Source organism: Dreissena polymorpha, chromosome 5, assembly GCF_020536995.1.
Source record: "Dreissena polymorpha isolate Duluth1 chromosome 5, UMN_Dpol_1.0, whole genome shotgun sequence".
Classification (NCBI taxonomy): Eukaryota; Metazoa; Mollusca; class Bivalvia; order Myida; family Dreissenidae; genus Dreissena; species Dreissena polymorpha.
Window position 1 is genome coordinate 83,776,039 of NC_068359.1, and position 14,893 is coordinate 83,790,931.

At 33.0% G+C, this 14,893-nt stretch overlaps 1 long non-coding RNA gene across 1 annotated transcript; it reads left to right on the forward strand.

The window, feature by feature from the left end:
- Positions 1 to 1,624: 1,624 nt before the first annotated feature.
- On the forward strand, positions 1,625 to 4,832 carry LOC127881500 (uncharacterized). The gene is made up of 4 exons (XR_008050099.1): positions 1,625 to 1,769; positions 2,736 to 2,796; positions 3,067 to 3,108; positions 4,258 to 4,832. It is a non-coding gene; the product is annotated as an uncharacterized LOC127881500 (long non-coding RNA).
- The last annotated feature ends 10,061 nt before the right edge of the window (positions 4,833 to 14,893 follow it).

Genomic DNA, 14,893 nt, shown 5'->3' on the forward strand with positions numbered 1-14,893 from the left:
TTAACGATTCCAGTTAATAACTGTCAAAGTAGGATTCCATGTTCAACATAATAACGGGTGAAAAACTATCTATGGCACACCATGAGCCAGGAAATGTTTACAGCATTGGGGCCACTGTCTATTGAATGCTACTTAAGGCCTCCGAAAACTAGACTTGAAACTACTGATCGATCACTTTGGCCAGCTTAAGTGTCGTAGAAGTGGATGGAATCTGTTACGTGTTACTTGTATGCTAAGTTCAGTTTATAAAATAGTTATTCATTGTTTAACTTGTTTTGCTATATATATAATGTAACTGTCAACTGTGTACAAATGCAAGTTTTCTGATCTGTGTAGTATCAAGTATAATTTTCAATACATGTATAGGGAAGGGGCCCCCGTAACATTTGCAGCCTTGGGCCCCCAAACAGCTTAATCCGGCCCTGGTAATAAACCTTTGGCTAATGTCCTTTACCATAATCCAAATGTTTCCATCACGTTGAGATATTTTTTCAGAATTTACCCCATCAACGTAAATGCTTTAAGATATATGATGATCAAAATGTTTGCCGCGATGTATGTTTTATTATTAATGTGTCTATGCCATATTGCTACGACATATTTTTTATTGGAGATTGCACAAAATTTAATTACGCATCACCTTGATATTATGATTAACGTTCCATCTAATTTACTCATCCATCTGCAAATTATACCAAAACGGTTCATTAGTTAATATTGAGAGTAAGTTTCAGGTAGGACATCAATTGGATAGTTGGCTTGATGAACAGTTCACACAAATTGTCGACATCTGCGTTAAGACTCACTCTCAAAATGACTTAAGACTTTTAAGTGTTTTATTGCAATTGAAAAATCAATAAATTCATTCAAAGTTTGCAAGAACGATAGACAGCTTAATCTTCAGTGCGTTGTTTTACACCAATGATTCACAAGGGCGATGCTCTGCCTTAAGTATGCAAAGCATCTACCTATTGTGACGCGACGCCGTGAAGGGTTCTCGCTTTGTGATTTGTGGCCATCATGCACGTAAAAGCTATAAAGTTGCTGACTCACAATTAAGGATTGGTTGATAGTGACTTTTTGAAAAATGACACGGCGTAATAAAACTTTCAAGAGCGCCTATCAGGAAGAATTAATGTATTTTAAAAGAACTATTACAACTGAAATATCCGTTACATTATAGCATTAAATAAAATACAAACATACACGCTTTAGATATGTAAGAATATCATTATATGCCTTATTAATGAAACTTTTGTGTTGTATTATGTTACGACGTTACGTAAATGATAATAATTAGCTGTTTCATTAAGATATCAATTCAACTCAATTAATTGCATTATGAGGAAAATAACCTTTTCATTGGCATGTAACAAGTTAAGAATATTAAAATCCATTTTGAAACGTTTTTAAATGGTTTTTATATTACTGATATAAATACAAAAGTACAGAAAAAGTAAGTATCATTAAGTTGTAAAATAATTTTAAATTTATCCTTAAAACAACCGATAAAAACACACGAAACAAATCGAAACAACCGCTTTAATAATTCTCTTATCAAGGGGATTTTGTAATCCACTCCGCTCTCAGGAAAAAATACAAGCATTATGTTTGTTTCCGTCACCATGTGTGTCGATTGGGTAAACAGATACAAACATTACGTCCGGTATAAAACCTCAGATGCATTAAGTTCCGCACTTGTCATCGTCTTTGCCTGCAATCAGTTTGTTCTTTCTGTTATTTGAATAACGGATTCTGACGCGTGAAAGGTTTGTAAATGGCATCTAGATATTGGGTCTTTTATGTAGTCTATGTAGGAAATTGTTTGCATGTCAATTACATGTCTTGTTATGTTGTACTTTAACGTTATGATATTTATCGGAATGAAAATACGTTTAGTAATTTTTAGGTTGAATAATGTTCAACTGTTAAAATAGTAAATTGCATTTATTTTACTGAGCCTAAATTCGATACAATATTTTGTTCATTGGTGTTCCATGACATAACACATTTTATACGATCGTTCACCAAAAGCAATAAATAGCTCTGTATATTTCACTCATATTCATTTGTTTTAATATGAGTTGGTTCTTTTTACTTGTACTGAGACGCATTTACATGTTTATCAACGTGTATGCATTTGTGTTTAAAAATATGACGATAATATAAATGTGTGCTTGTATAATTGCTTTCGGACGCATATTTAATCCATTTGTGTCTAGTGGACTCTCCCATCCTTCTAAATTGGATCAATTTATGTCCAAAATTCGAATGTCTATTATATTAATTTATATATTTAGAATATTTCTCACAGAAATTCCATAAAGCAAACAGCGCAGACCCTGAATAGACGTCACATCATGCTGCGTCTCATCTGGGTCTATACTGTTTGCCAAGGCCTTTTTTTCTAGACGCTAGGCATAAATGGATTAAAGTTCGCATCTTAGTTGCAGTTATTTGTTTTTCAATAATGTTAATTTTTGTTTATTTGGTGCCTCAGGTGTAAATCCGAATAATATGTTGCATTTATAATATGTTTTTCCTTGATATTATTCATGCATTATTAATATAAACAAGTGCGACTGCCTAAAAATTAATAAAAACAAACGAACAAGCGCATTGTGTGCAAGCTTAGATTGTCATTGTTAACTCCTTAATGCTCTTCGTTCGTTTCTATAACAATAATACGAATTTCTTGTAGTTTTAAGCATGGGTGTGTGTATTTTTATATTCAGATGAAGCCCGCAGTTGTCATTATGCTTTCCATGCTTGTGGTTGCCTGCTTTTTCACCGGTTGTAAGTAGTATTCGTATTGCTGGTAATAAAGACGCAATGGGTCTGAAATTAAAATCTCATATAAGTACACATATTGATTTATTCTATGGTTTTACTGCTCATGATGTCATACATGAACTATGCTTAACATAAATAAACTTGAAAAATGTAACAAATATTTGTGTCTGTTTCCAAACGACGACATTCAACAATATAATGTTAATTTGTTAATCACAACCAACTATAGAATGTTAATTTGTTAATCACAATCAACAACATAATATTTTTCAGGCCAATGCTCTACAACGACTCCTCCTCCTGCAACTACCACAGGTATGATTTGCTTTTGTATCATGATATTCTGTGTGTCCGTCTTTTTTTCTGCTCAACATTTTTAAAGGCTATTGTCCCTATACACCTATGTAAATTGAAATTTATGTTGTTGTTTTTTAAACAAAAAAGAAATTATAATACCACAACATCTGAGACATTGTGCATCTTTTGCATTGTTTCTATTCACGTTGATTTCTTCTAACTAAATGGAGTATATTGTTAATTTTACAATGATTTTATAAGTGTGCAATGTTGCAGGTCCATTTTAATTGATAATCAATCTTTATTTCTTGATTTGCATATCAAAGATTCGTTTTCCTTAACATTGTGTAATTCTTCTTTAGTTTTGGTTTTCTGCGAACAATGTTCATGTTATTTGCGCTTTTTCTTAGTGTATTTATAAACTTAAATTGTATTTTCTTTATCAAATTATTCTAAATCCCCTTTATGTCGCTTATTTAATTCTGATTCATTTTGAACATTTTCACCAGAATATAACTTTCTCCAGCACGTGCATATTTCTAAATAGCTAAGCAGAAGTAATGATGTTGTGAAAATATCATTTACTAAACGATTTGTTTATCAAGAATACTGTTAAGAGCATAAGGTTGTCCAACATTCATTGAACAATTAAAAGAAGTAATAAGCATATAGAATGTTTGTTTTGCATAATGCATGACCCTATATATTAGATCACGAATACAATGCATAGCTTAAATGCCTTAAATATAACGTCAGACCATAACATTTAATTGATATAATATATAATGCGCTTTGTAAAGGTCGCAATTTAAGGTCACACTTAGGAATTTACCCTTAACACTTTTTCCACACCTGGCTTTGTCCTGGTCCAAAGGTTCAAGGTCATTGACACAGTTAAAATTGATTCTGGTTCCTGAGCGTATCGTTGCAAAGCATCTATGCATTGTCAAATTGTCAAATGATCACTGCAAAAAATGTGTAAGACTCTAACTTAGGTCAAAGATAAAAACATATTAATAAGCATAACTTAGATTTGCTAATAAGCCTTTGCATTACAACTTATTTACGGGCAACCGGACACTTGAAATAAAATAAACGGCCTCTTTGGGATGACAATAATGATTAGTAGCTGATATAACTGGAGTTTGTTTCTGTTTGACATTTCAGCAGGGAATGGAGCGGACGAGATTGTAATGAAATCAACGTGCTTATCTCTGTTCTTCGGCACTATCATCGCACTGGTGGCAGGCTTTACATTAAGCAGCTAGACACTGGATAACGTCATTAACGACCAGTGATGTTGTGAAAACGAATTGTATGCTAGTATAGTTGTAATTTGCTGACACAGAACATCTTTCATTCAATTAGTAATTGTTTGCTTTTATCTTTAACGTTAAGAACAGTATTAAGGAAATAACAAAGCCTATGATTTAATTCATTTAATAACAAACATAGTTCACTTCAAACGAAAAGTGGCCTAGTACTACGCATGCTGTTCTAAAATTACTAAATATATTCTTAGAAATTCATTTGCAATGTATTTGATAAAGGGTTTCTACCAATGTCTTTATTAAACATATTTACATGTATTCACGTTTTTATCACCTTTATATCGTTCCAAAACTATTCAATGACGAAGGCATAGCGGAAGATGGATTCATTGATGCCTGGCCCTCTGACTGTTTTGTTACCTATAGTCTTCTCGTACGTTTGGATTAATAAAAATATACTTTTTAATTGAATACTATTTTGTTTTACTTCCTTATGTCATGTTGTTGCTTTAACGGACTAAACATACATTTAAAAAACTTATTTTATCAGCGAGTGCGATACAAACATCGAAACAACCCAATGTTGCAATATGCCATTTATTTTTGTTACGATGATAACTGACAAACCTCGAAAAAAAAAACGAAATAAACGTCGAAGGTGGTCAGAATCCAGCAAAACTAATCCAGGAAATTCCTTATAATCTTATTGCTATCGAGAAATAAGTTGTGCATACTGTAAACAAACAACACAAACGTAGTCCACTTTTTCAGACACGTAAAAGCTCTACATGTATTAAACTTGTTTATTTTCTAGCACTTACTTTAGTTGGAGAATGTGAAATTAATGTAACTGAGGCCTGTTCAAACTTCACTATCTCTACTCGATAAAACAACTTCACTCATCGATGTATGATAATACTTTTACTTAAAAAAGCCTTCGAAAGCGGAAAGAGATGTTTCTTCTGTGACAATAAAGTGACAAAAATCACCTTACTGTTATATCGCACTTTACACCAAGATCTCAACCATACTTGATATATCCATGGAAAGGCACATACATGTATCTTCGGAGAAGTCGTTTAATTGTAAAATATATTTGAATCCGATTGCCAAAATTAATATGAAGATTAGTATAATACATGATGTAGTATTTCGGAATGTTTGACATATATGTACTCTGACAACACATTGTGACATATTTAAAATCGCATAATATGAGTGGCGTATTTGTACTCGCATACAATGTGTGCCATATTTTTATTCGCATAATTTTTTCAATATAACAAGTTAAAATTATATCACCTGTCGTTGTAAAAAGATATCTTTATTAAAAGAAAAAAATTAGCAATGCCTGGGTTCATTATAATTATTAGCTAGAACAGGACTGTTTCATAAATACATGTCTGAAATCGCGAAGTCATTGTGACAGTTACAAAATGAAAACATTCTTTATAAAGCGCATGAGAAAACACTTAATTACCACGTTTCTTTATATAACACTGTCAAACAATATTACCATTATTACTAAATAAATGAAAAGCATAGTTCAAACGCATAGTTTAGCTTCATAAAAATAATCTGTGTACAATCTATTGATAAAATAAACCGAACGTTCTTAAGGTACATATGTTAGGTAACACACGTGCAAGCCAACAAGAGTTCCATGTATGTGCACATGTTAGTGATTATGTCTTAACAAGTCATATTATAATGAGATTAAGCCATTTCAAGATGTTTTAATATATATCTAACACTATCCTGTCCATGCTTTGTCCTTTTTAAGCCGTTTGGAATTCTTAACAGCATTACAAACACTGCAAATATACATACGGTATGTACATAATGGTCCAGTCATTACTTAATTACAGATCTTAATTCAATAATAAAAAAATGCTATTTAATTTTTCAAAACACACATTTTTGCAAAATTGTAATAATTAACAACGGTCTTTAGTTATAACGGAGCGATTTGTGATAATAGCACTCAATATTTCGCTACCATATAAAGAAATCTGTATACAAGTATGATAAAAAGGATGAAGAATTGTATAAACATTTGGTTAAGACAACCAAAACATATTCTGATACTAACCTTAAAATCTCTCTCATGCAAATTATGCTCACAGTTAGAGTACGTTCCTAATGCAAATATCACATGTAAAAGATTCTCATATGTTTACAAAAATGTTAAGGTTAGAAGCTTGTGTACACATATCTTTCTTTTGATATTCTATCATTCTTACACTAATTCACAATATTAGGATTTGTTTAATTAATAGTGAACCCAATGTTATCATAGTAGAATGATAGATTACCGATGCAACTCTGAGGATCAAATGAACTTTTAGACTGTGACGAAATTTAGTAGACCGTAACCCTCACTTGCAGAAGTTGTGTCCCTTTGTTTTAATTATTCCATTTCTACAAAGTTGCTCGAAACACGACTGTAATTAATGTAAGTATAATTGATATATAATTGGGCTCATCTGAATTTAGTTCATCTTCAAAACACATACATTGATATTGATAATTTGTTTTAGAGTAGAGCATCAATATAATGCATGATATCACTGTATTTTTGTTGTGATCGGTAGACGCTCATTAAACATTACGCAGCTCTAGACGCTTATCAAATTGTAAGGATAACGGGCAACCAATCAGAGTATGTTCCAGTCGATCGCACACCGAGTAGAGTATAAATACCGGAGACCGCTCAATTTTTAGTTAGTTTGATTTCATTTTTTGGTCAGAATATATCAGCGTGTGAGTGACAGTCGACTAGCTGCAATTAATATAAATCAGATACAGATCGTATATGTAAGTTGTGGAGCTAGGAGTTGGAACTCTCCTAGGAACCATAGTGATAACGGAGTTGAGGAAACTCCATGGTTAAGCTTCAACTTACTGGCGTTCAATTGGCTGGAACTTTGAGAGTCATTTATAACAATAACCACACTCCATGAAATCATAGCTATCTGGGGATGGTGAAAAGTAGAAATTATTGATTCCGGGTTGTAGTTCGGAGAACGGCCAGTGAAGTTTGGGATAGCAACACTGTAAGGCTCTCGTATGTAGAGTTGAAGACACACATGGTTTATGGTATGAAAGTGGTTACAGCTAGTCGATGTTTGCAAGTATGGTCGTGAATATCTAATCAAGTGGTCAAAGTAGACCTGAGGAAAATATCTTATAGATTTCTTGTTACAATTAGTTGTTTAAATCGGATAGTCCAAGAAGGCTGAAGGAAAATTAATAATATAGTAGTTATTGTTTTGTATGGTTGATTCATTGAGTTTTAACTTGAACGCTCCAACTCATTAGCTTGAACTCATTAGCTTGAACTCATTAGCTTGAACTCATTAGCTGGAGCTCATAATCTTGAACTCATAAGCTCGAACTAATTGGCTGGAACTCATTAGCTCGAACTCATTGGCTGGAACTCATTAGCTCGAACTAATTGGCTGAAACTCATTTGCTCGAACTAATTGGCTGGAACTCATTAGCTCGAACTCATTGGCTGGAACTCATTAGCTAGAACTCCTAAAATTCCACCAATACGACAGAACGAGTGGGCTCGCGCACGTTACAAGACAATAACAACGCATACCGGTTATATACATAGAGTAACCAGCTGAAACTTATACCATTGAAATATACGTGATCCCCAGAACAAATTCAATACTGCAGGTGAATCATTTATACACAACTAAAAAAGAAAAGGACTTCAGTTGCCCGCCCCTGATGTATCAGCATTTATGGAGAAAATATTTAATTTGCTTTCATATGCATTTAATTACAAGTATACATTTTAAAGGGGCTGTCAACCAGATTGACGAAAAAAAGTCTAAAATACCGTATTGTTTTACAATTATTAATTTATATTGATTAAAATATCACGACTGGTATATTGCATTACTTGAAAAAAGTTGTTAAATTTTCATATTTTCAGTTTAATCCTAATAAAAAGACGAATGCTTTGGTTATTGTAGGCAAATATGTACGAAATATCTTCGTCACAATCGGCTCGTTTGTCTTTGCTGAATTTTATAAAATTCGTCTTCAATGAATAATTTTTCTAGCCTGTTTTGTGTTTTTGTTACATATTTTTATAAATGTATTACCATTTAACACATATAACAATCGTATAATCTCGCTTAAAAGTATCTTTTTTTAAGTACGCGTAAAAAGATATGATCATAGGTCCTAGAATAAGTTGAAAAGAAAACATCATAAATTACCCTTTACCTTTACAGTTGTTTAAACTGTAATTACTATACAATTGGACTATTAAGGTATACTTGACATATCATATACCCAACTTTCATTAGTTCAATCAAATGTTGCACCTCCTTTAAACAAAAGTTGAATAAATAATTCTTTCAAAATTGAATGAATGGATTTATTCGGAATACACCACACGGAATAAACAAAAAATACACGAAAATAGCTAAAACATCTAACGTTTATGTATAATAACTTCTTAAAAATATTTGTAACACAACGTAAAAGATGAGCCCGGTGGAGAAAAAGCCTACAGTCTGTCTTTTAAGAGAAAACGAGTATGTAAATATTCTACAAGCGTTAGGTTATTGACATTTGAAGGACACATAATGCGATTTAAAAACTGTCATTCGATGAACATTTATATTCTTATATTTTTCACAGAAATATTATGTTCCTTAAAAGTAAAATACAATTATTCAACTGAAAAGCAGAAATACTAGTCTACATTACACCAAAAAAATAAGATAAATGCCCTCGTTGTGTCCACCCTACAGTGCAGCTGTGAGAACTGACGCTTCACTCTGACACAGAGCGCAGGATACAGGCTTTGAACTAAAATGTTTCCGAAGACTGCTCTAAAATGTTTCTGAAGACTGCTCCGCTTCTCCTTCATGGAGCACAGGAACGGCAAGTAACACGAGTTTTTCAGATCCCCATACAAACGACCGTCAAACAAGGAAAGCTGGCTTGGTTTGAACACGTCAACAAGCACGACTCTCTGTTCAAGACTGTTCTCTACTGCACGCAACGGGGAGGTCACTATTGAGGCCGGCAATGCAAACCTAGATGGAAAATATGAAAGAGCTAACACCCGGCCCTCTGGATTAATTAGTATCAGCAGCCCACGACAGACCTGACTGGTGGAGGATTTATGTATCACCGTCCCACATTCCCCCCCCCAGAGGGCAGACCGGTCGAGGGAAAGATGATGATGATCATGATATAAATCACTTTATATCACATAATACGTACTTTCTTATAATTTAATGATATTACTCTTTTGATATTTTGATATTCAGCTGTTTTATTAAAAAAAACAGATCTATAAATAATAGATGAGTTAAGATATGTCTTTTCTGAACACTTATCATTCGCATCCGAATTGGTTTTAATATGTAAAGATGATTTGTAACAAACACAGATATATGAAGTCCTATTTTAATCAATACCTATTTTTGAAAAACATCTTTAGAATGTTGGCGACGGGCCTGTATGTTAGAAGTTAAAATAGTTTATATGTTACTAACAAGGAAATGCGTGTGCGTGAGTTAACTTGCGTTACAAATCCAGTTTCATATAGGGAGGTAATACAATATTCATATTTATGACTTCCTCCCACTGAAGGTCAATACTGAAGGTCAATGAAACTCGATAATAATCTTGAGCCTTTAAGATGAGCACTTATAAAATATGGCAAAGTTTGCAAACATGTATGTACGCAATCGGTCTGAAGAAAGGAGGCGGCAAGATAAAGTTGATGTGAGTACTCTTCCACTGTTATCCTCGTGATTAAGATATAGTACTGAAACATTTTAATATAATGATAACGAAACAGTGCAACAAAACTATCAAAGAAATCACAACAATAATTGCAATAACGTGTAGAAAGTAAGAAGTTTTTTTAAAGAAAAAAATAAACATATTGTTTAACGAAAATTGCACAGCAAATTGTTTAATGAAATGTCAGGACCCACGTCCACTCGAATACGCTATAGTAGTATTGTATTTTCTCGATTGTTCATCAACTGCTGAATATGATGGATGTTTTATAAAATAAATAAGCATTATTGTAATTGTTCCTTTAATCAAATTAAATTAATGAAATTTGTGACGATAATGTTTACGCCGCTAGCAATACTCGAACATGTCGCAGAACTTACAATTATGTTGTATGTGTAAAATGAAAAAAAAACCACATTAAACTGTTGAAATTTCTAAAACGTGTACATAAAAGGACAGTCGATTTAACAAACGTATTCTATTTGTAATTGTTTAAAACTATTGTTTAAGACATCTGTTTTGGTTTAAAAAAGGATTTATGGACCACACAACAACATGCGTATAATTTACTCATTACATCAGATTAAAGCTATATGTTTTTGCAAATACGAAACCATATGTTTAAAAAGTGAACGCCGCACTTGTTCGCCAAGATATGAATCAAAGCAAATAAATATTTGCCAAATGCAATAAATACCACACAGATAAAGGATGATAGAAGGGGGTTATGTTTGGAAAGGAATTCAGGATAAAACATCGGCATATTTTTGGCTTACATAATTGCTGAACGAAATTGTCAACACACATATTAAAGTAAATAACGATGTCACAGAAGGATCTAGCGCACATGTCATTGAAAGCTTTCTAGGTCTTTTTTTAAACCTTGCTCATTGCCTTCAAAAAATGCCATCGTCTTTTAAATAGTTTGCACATTATACTCTTTAAATATAAAGTAAAGTATGAAGCAATTGCTGAAGATGCGAATAGAGATACCATTATAACGATATTATTCTTATTTGAGTCGTGTTCGGAGAAAACTGGGTTTAATTCATGTGCGTTAAGTGTTGTCCCAGATTGACACTTTCCGCCTTTACTGGATTTTCGTGTAGAATAGACTCACTTTAAACGAAAACTACCATAAAAGCGGAAAGTGTCGTCCATGATTAGCCTGTGCGGACAGGTTAATCTGGGATGACACTTTAAGCACATACATTAAGCCCAGTTTTCTCAGAAGAAGACTGATTGTGTCGTGTTCTGAGAAAACTGGGCATAATACATGTGCGTAAAGTGTCGTCCCAGATTTGCCTTTGCAGTCCGCACAGGCTAATCATGGACGACCATTTCCGCCTCAACTTGATTTTCGGTAAAGGAGGGACATCCCTGAAACTAAAAATACTATTAAAACGGAAATGTCGTCCCTGATTACCCTGTGCGGATTGCACAGGCTAATCTGGGACGACGCTTTACGCACATGAATTAAGCCCAGTTTTCTCAGAACACTACACAATTTAATAATTCTTCGTCTCGTAATGGATGATTCGACAGCACTTTACTGCCGGGGAGGTATCGCATGAATAATTGTTATCATTAAATCGTAGTTATAACAAACAGCAAGCAAATGAGAAATCAAAGTATTTCTGTAATATGACAATAACTGTAATTTAACAAATACTGACACATATCGATTGCTACGGGGTGTCTGAAGGTAACGGATACGTTACATAATGAACGCTACGCTTATTGAAACTTAATCTGTATTTTCGACATGCGCTATAGACCCGTGGCTTATGGTTGAATCGGTATGAGTGATATTAACTTCTTAATTTACCTTATCAACGTGTTTCACTTCTTTATGTAGGAGGATCAATATGTTTACAACATAACCCACTTTAAAGTTATAACAATACTGTTGATAATCGGGGCAATTAAAATGACGATTATGATACGATGTTTTGTGGTTGTTGTTCCTGTGATGTTGATGATGACGATAATGACAACGAGTAGGGGTGTGATAAGGAGACACAATAAGGGGAGAATTGACATGTTCAATACTTCAACCCACCAAATATAAAACACATTTCTGTGATCATCACCGACGTAAGGTTAAGAATGTGGTTAACACAAAAGTGCGCTTCAAGGTTTACGTAAAAGTGCGCTTCCATTACAAAGCGACTTCAAGGTTTACACAAAAGTGCGCTTTCACTACAAAGCGACACCAAAGTTTGGAAGTACTCTCTGTAAGACTATTTTGGTCATGTAAGCAAAATTCTACATTTTTATTCAAAATATATTGGTGTACTAAAGTATGTTTTGATGCAATACATACATTGTAAAACCAATTTCTATCATGTTGTTTGATGTTCCGCGTATTACAAATCCGATATTCCAAAGAAATATTATTTTTGGTGATTAAAAATTAATTAATTTTTTTATTCATCCAGTAATTATCATAAATATTTTGTCATCATATTTGCTCCACATTTTGCAAATTATACAGACCTGTCTTTAATATTAGTCGGATAGCACGCTTGCTGAACATACCACACACATCGTTGATATCTAACTTTGGACAGAGACACTATGAAATAGCCTTACAAATCTTTGTGATTTATTTAAACCTTTGTTTTACAAACAATGAATACATTTGAAAGTTTTGAAGAGCGACCAACTTCAGCGTCTTCAGCGCCTTGATTCACACAAATCATTCAGAAGGTCGATGCACCGTCTTTAGCAGAAGACGCAAGGTATTCTGACACGACGCTTTCACGTGCTCTGGATTTGTGATTTGTGGCGTGCAGACAGGTCATCGCTATAAAACTGCCGACTAACAAACTGATTAAGTAGCGAGTGTTTTTAAAATATGACATGCTTGAAACAAGTTAGAGCGGCTATAAGGAATTCAAGATGATATTTAAACGAACTATAACAACTGAAAGATTCATAATATACATTATCAACATAATATGAATACAATATAAAACATGGACGGTTCATGTTTTAGTATATGCCTTGTCAAGAACCTTAAGTGTTTAATTATGTAACAATCACGAAACGGCGTTAAGATTATAACTAATTCTACATAACACAATCATACTCGATTAATTATTTCATTACGCAGTTAACCTTTTTTTTTGGCATTTGACACTTGAATAGTGTGAAGTCCATAGTTTTTTCCATAGTTTTTTTAAAATAACATTTAAATAACAACCATTGAAACGAAATAAAAAGACATATACCATTTTAAAATATTGCTTAATATCATACCTTTCGTCCAAACAACTTATTTAATAAAGTCCCCTTATCAAGGGGATTATGTTTAACTACCCGGACTGGGCTCTTAGTAAGAAATACAAGCATTATATTTTTTCCGTCACCATATGTGCATTGTGTAAACATACACAAACGTTGCGACCGGAATCAAACCCAATGTGCATTGTATTTTGCAATTGTCTTAGCCTCAGTCAGTTTGTTACTTTTTTAAATCGGATTCTTACGTTTGTAACGGTTATTACGTTAGATCTAGACGTTTTTCCAGTTATGTTAGTTTTTGTTTGGACATGTGTATTGTTGTCAATAACATGATGTGTTATGTTATATACGTTTATCATACCACCGCATTGATATCTGCATAATATAACGTTGCCTGATACTTTTTTTATATCATGATCAGCAGGAAGTTCTTATATAAGTCATGTGTTGCGGATGGTCATATTACTCGGACTTTAAAGTAATCAGTTTTAGGAAAATCTAATAAGATTCAACATAACAAACAATGTGATACCAAGATGAAATATATTTTAAACACAAACAGTAAAAAAAACATTTTATACACATATCAAGCGCGCGTGCTCATGGCGTCATCATTAACACGTCAAACGACATAAGTAATTGTCTTTACCGCTTAAACTGCAACTGTTTAGCGATAATGTCAGTATTGCTTTAAAATCGGGGACGTTATTATAAACAGAAAAACAGGTTACTGCCTGATCGTTTTGTTATATTACAGACTCGGTACGATTAAAATAACTGCTCGGAAAGCCTTGTCTTATATATTACAAAAAAAGATCAGACAGTAACCAGTTATTCTCTATATAACATGATATAAATTGAAATTAAGACAACTTTGAAATAAATTTCTGTGAAAATATTACATTTTATTAATTTTACTGTGGCGATATTTTTGATTTTAATTAACAGGTGTTAAATAAAACAATTTATACGATTTTTTACCAATGGAACGAATACATGTATATATTTTAATTGCCTCCATTAGATTGTGTGCAAGCATGTTATCGTTGTATGTAAATACATATAACGATAATATACTTGTATTCCTTTGAAATCGCTTCTGGAGACATATTGAAAAACGTCCATCGTGGCTGCCAATGTAAGTTCAATGATGTCTTCTGTTTCTAGATATGCCACTAAATGTCAAAATCCCCAAAATGCGACATTATAAACATACGTAAAAACACATGCTTGCTGGTTTTAGATTCACTATATCTTTCTTCTCTTAAAGTTTGGAGTTATTAATGGAATGACCATTTTATATGTTTGATTCTTAAATATTCAATAAACAAAGCTGGTTGTATTGGTAATTCGATTTTACATTACTGCCCCTTTAATATATATTATTTTAAACAGTACTGCCCCTTAAATTATATTGGATTTTATTGACGTCATCGTGTCATCGCTTCTAAATTATTTCATCCGACACACTTTCTCTCTTTTGGGCTACATGCATAGGT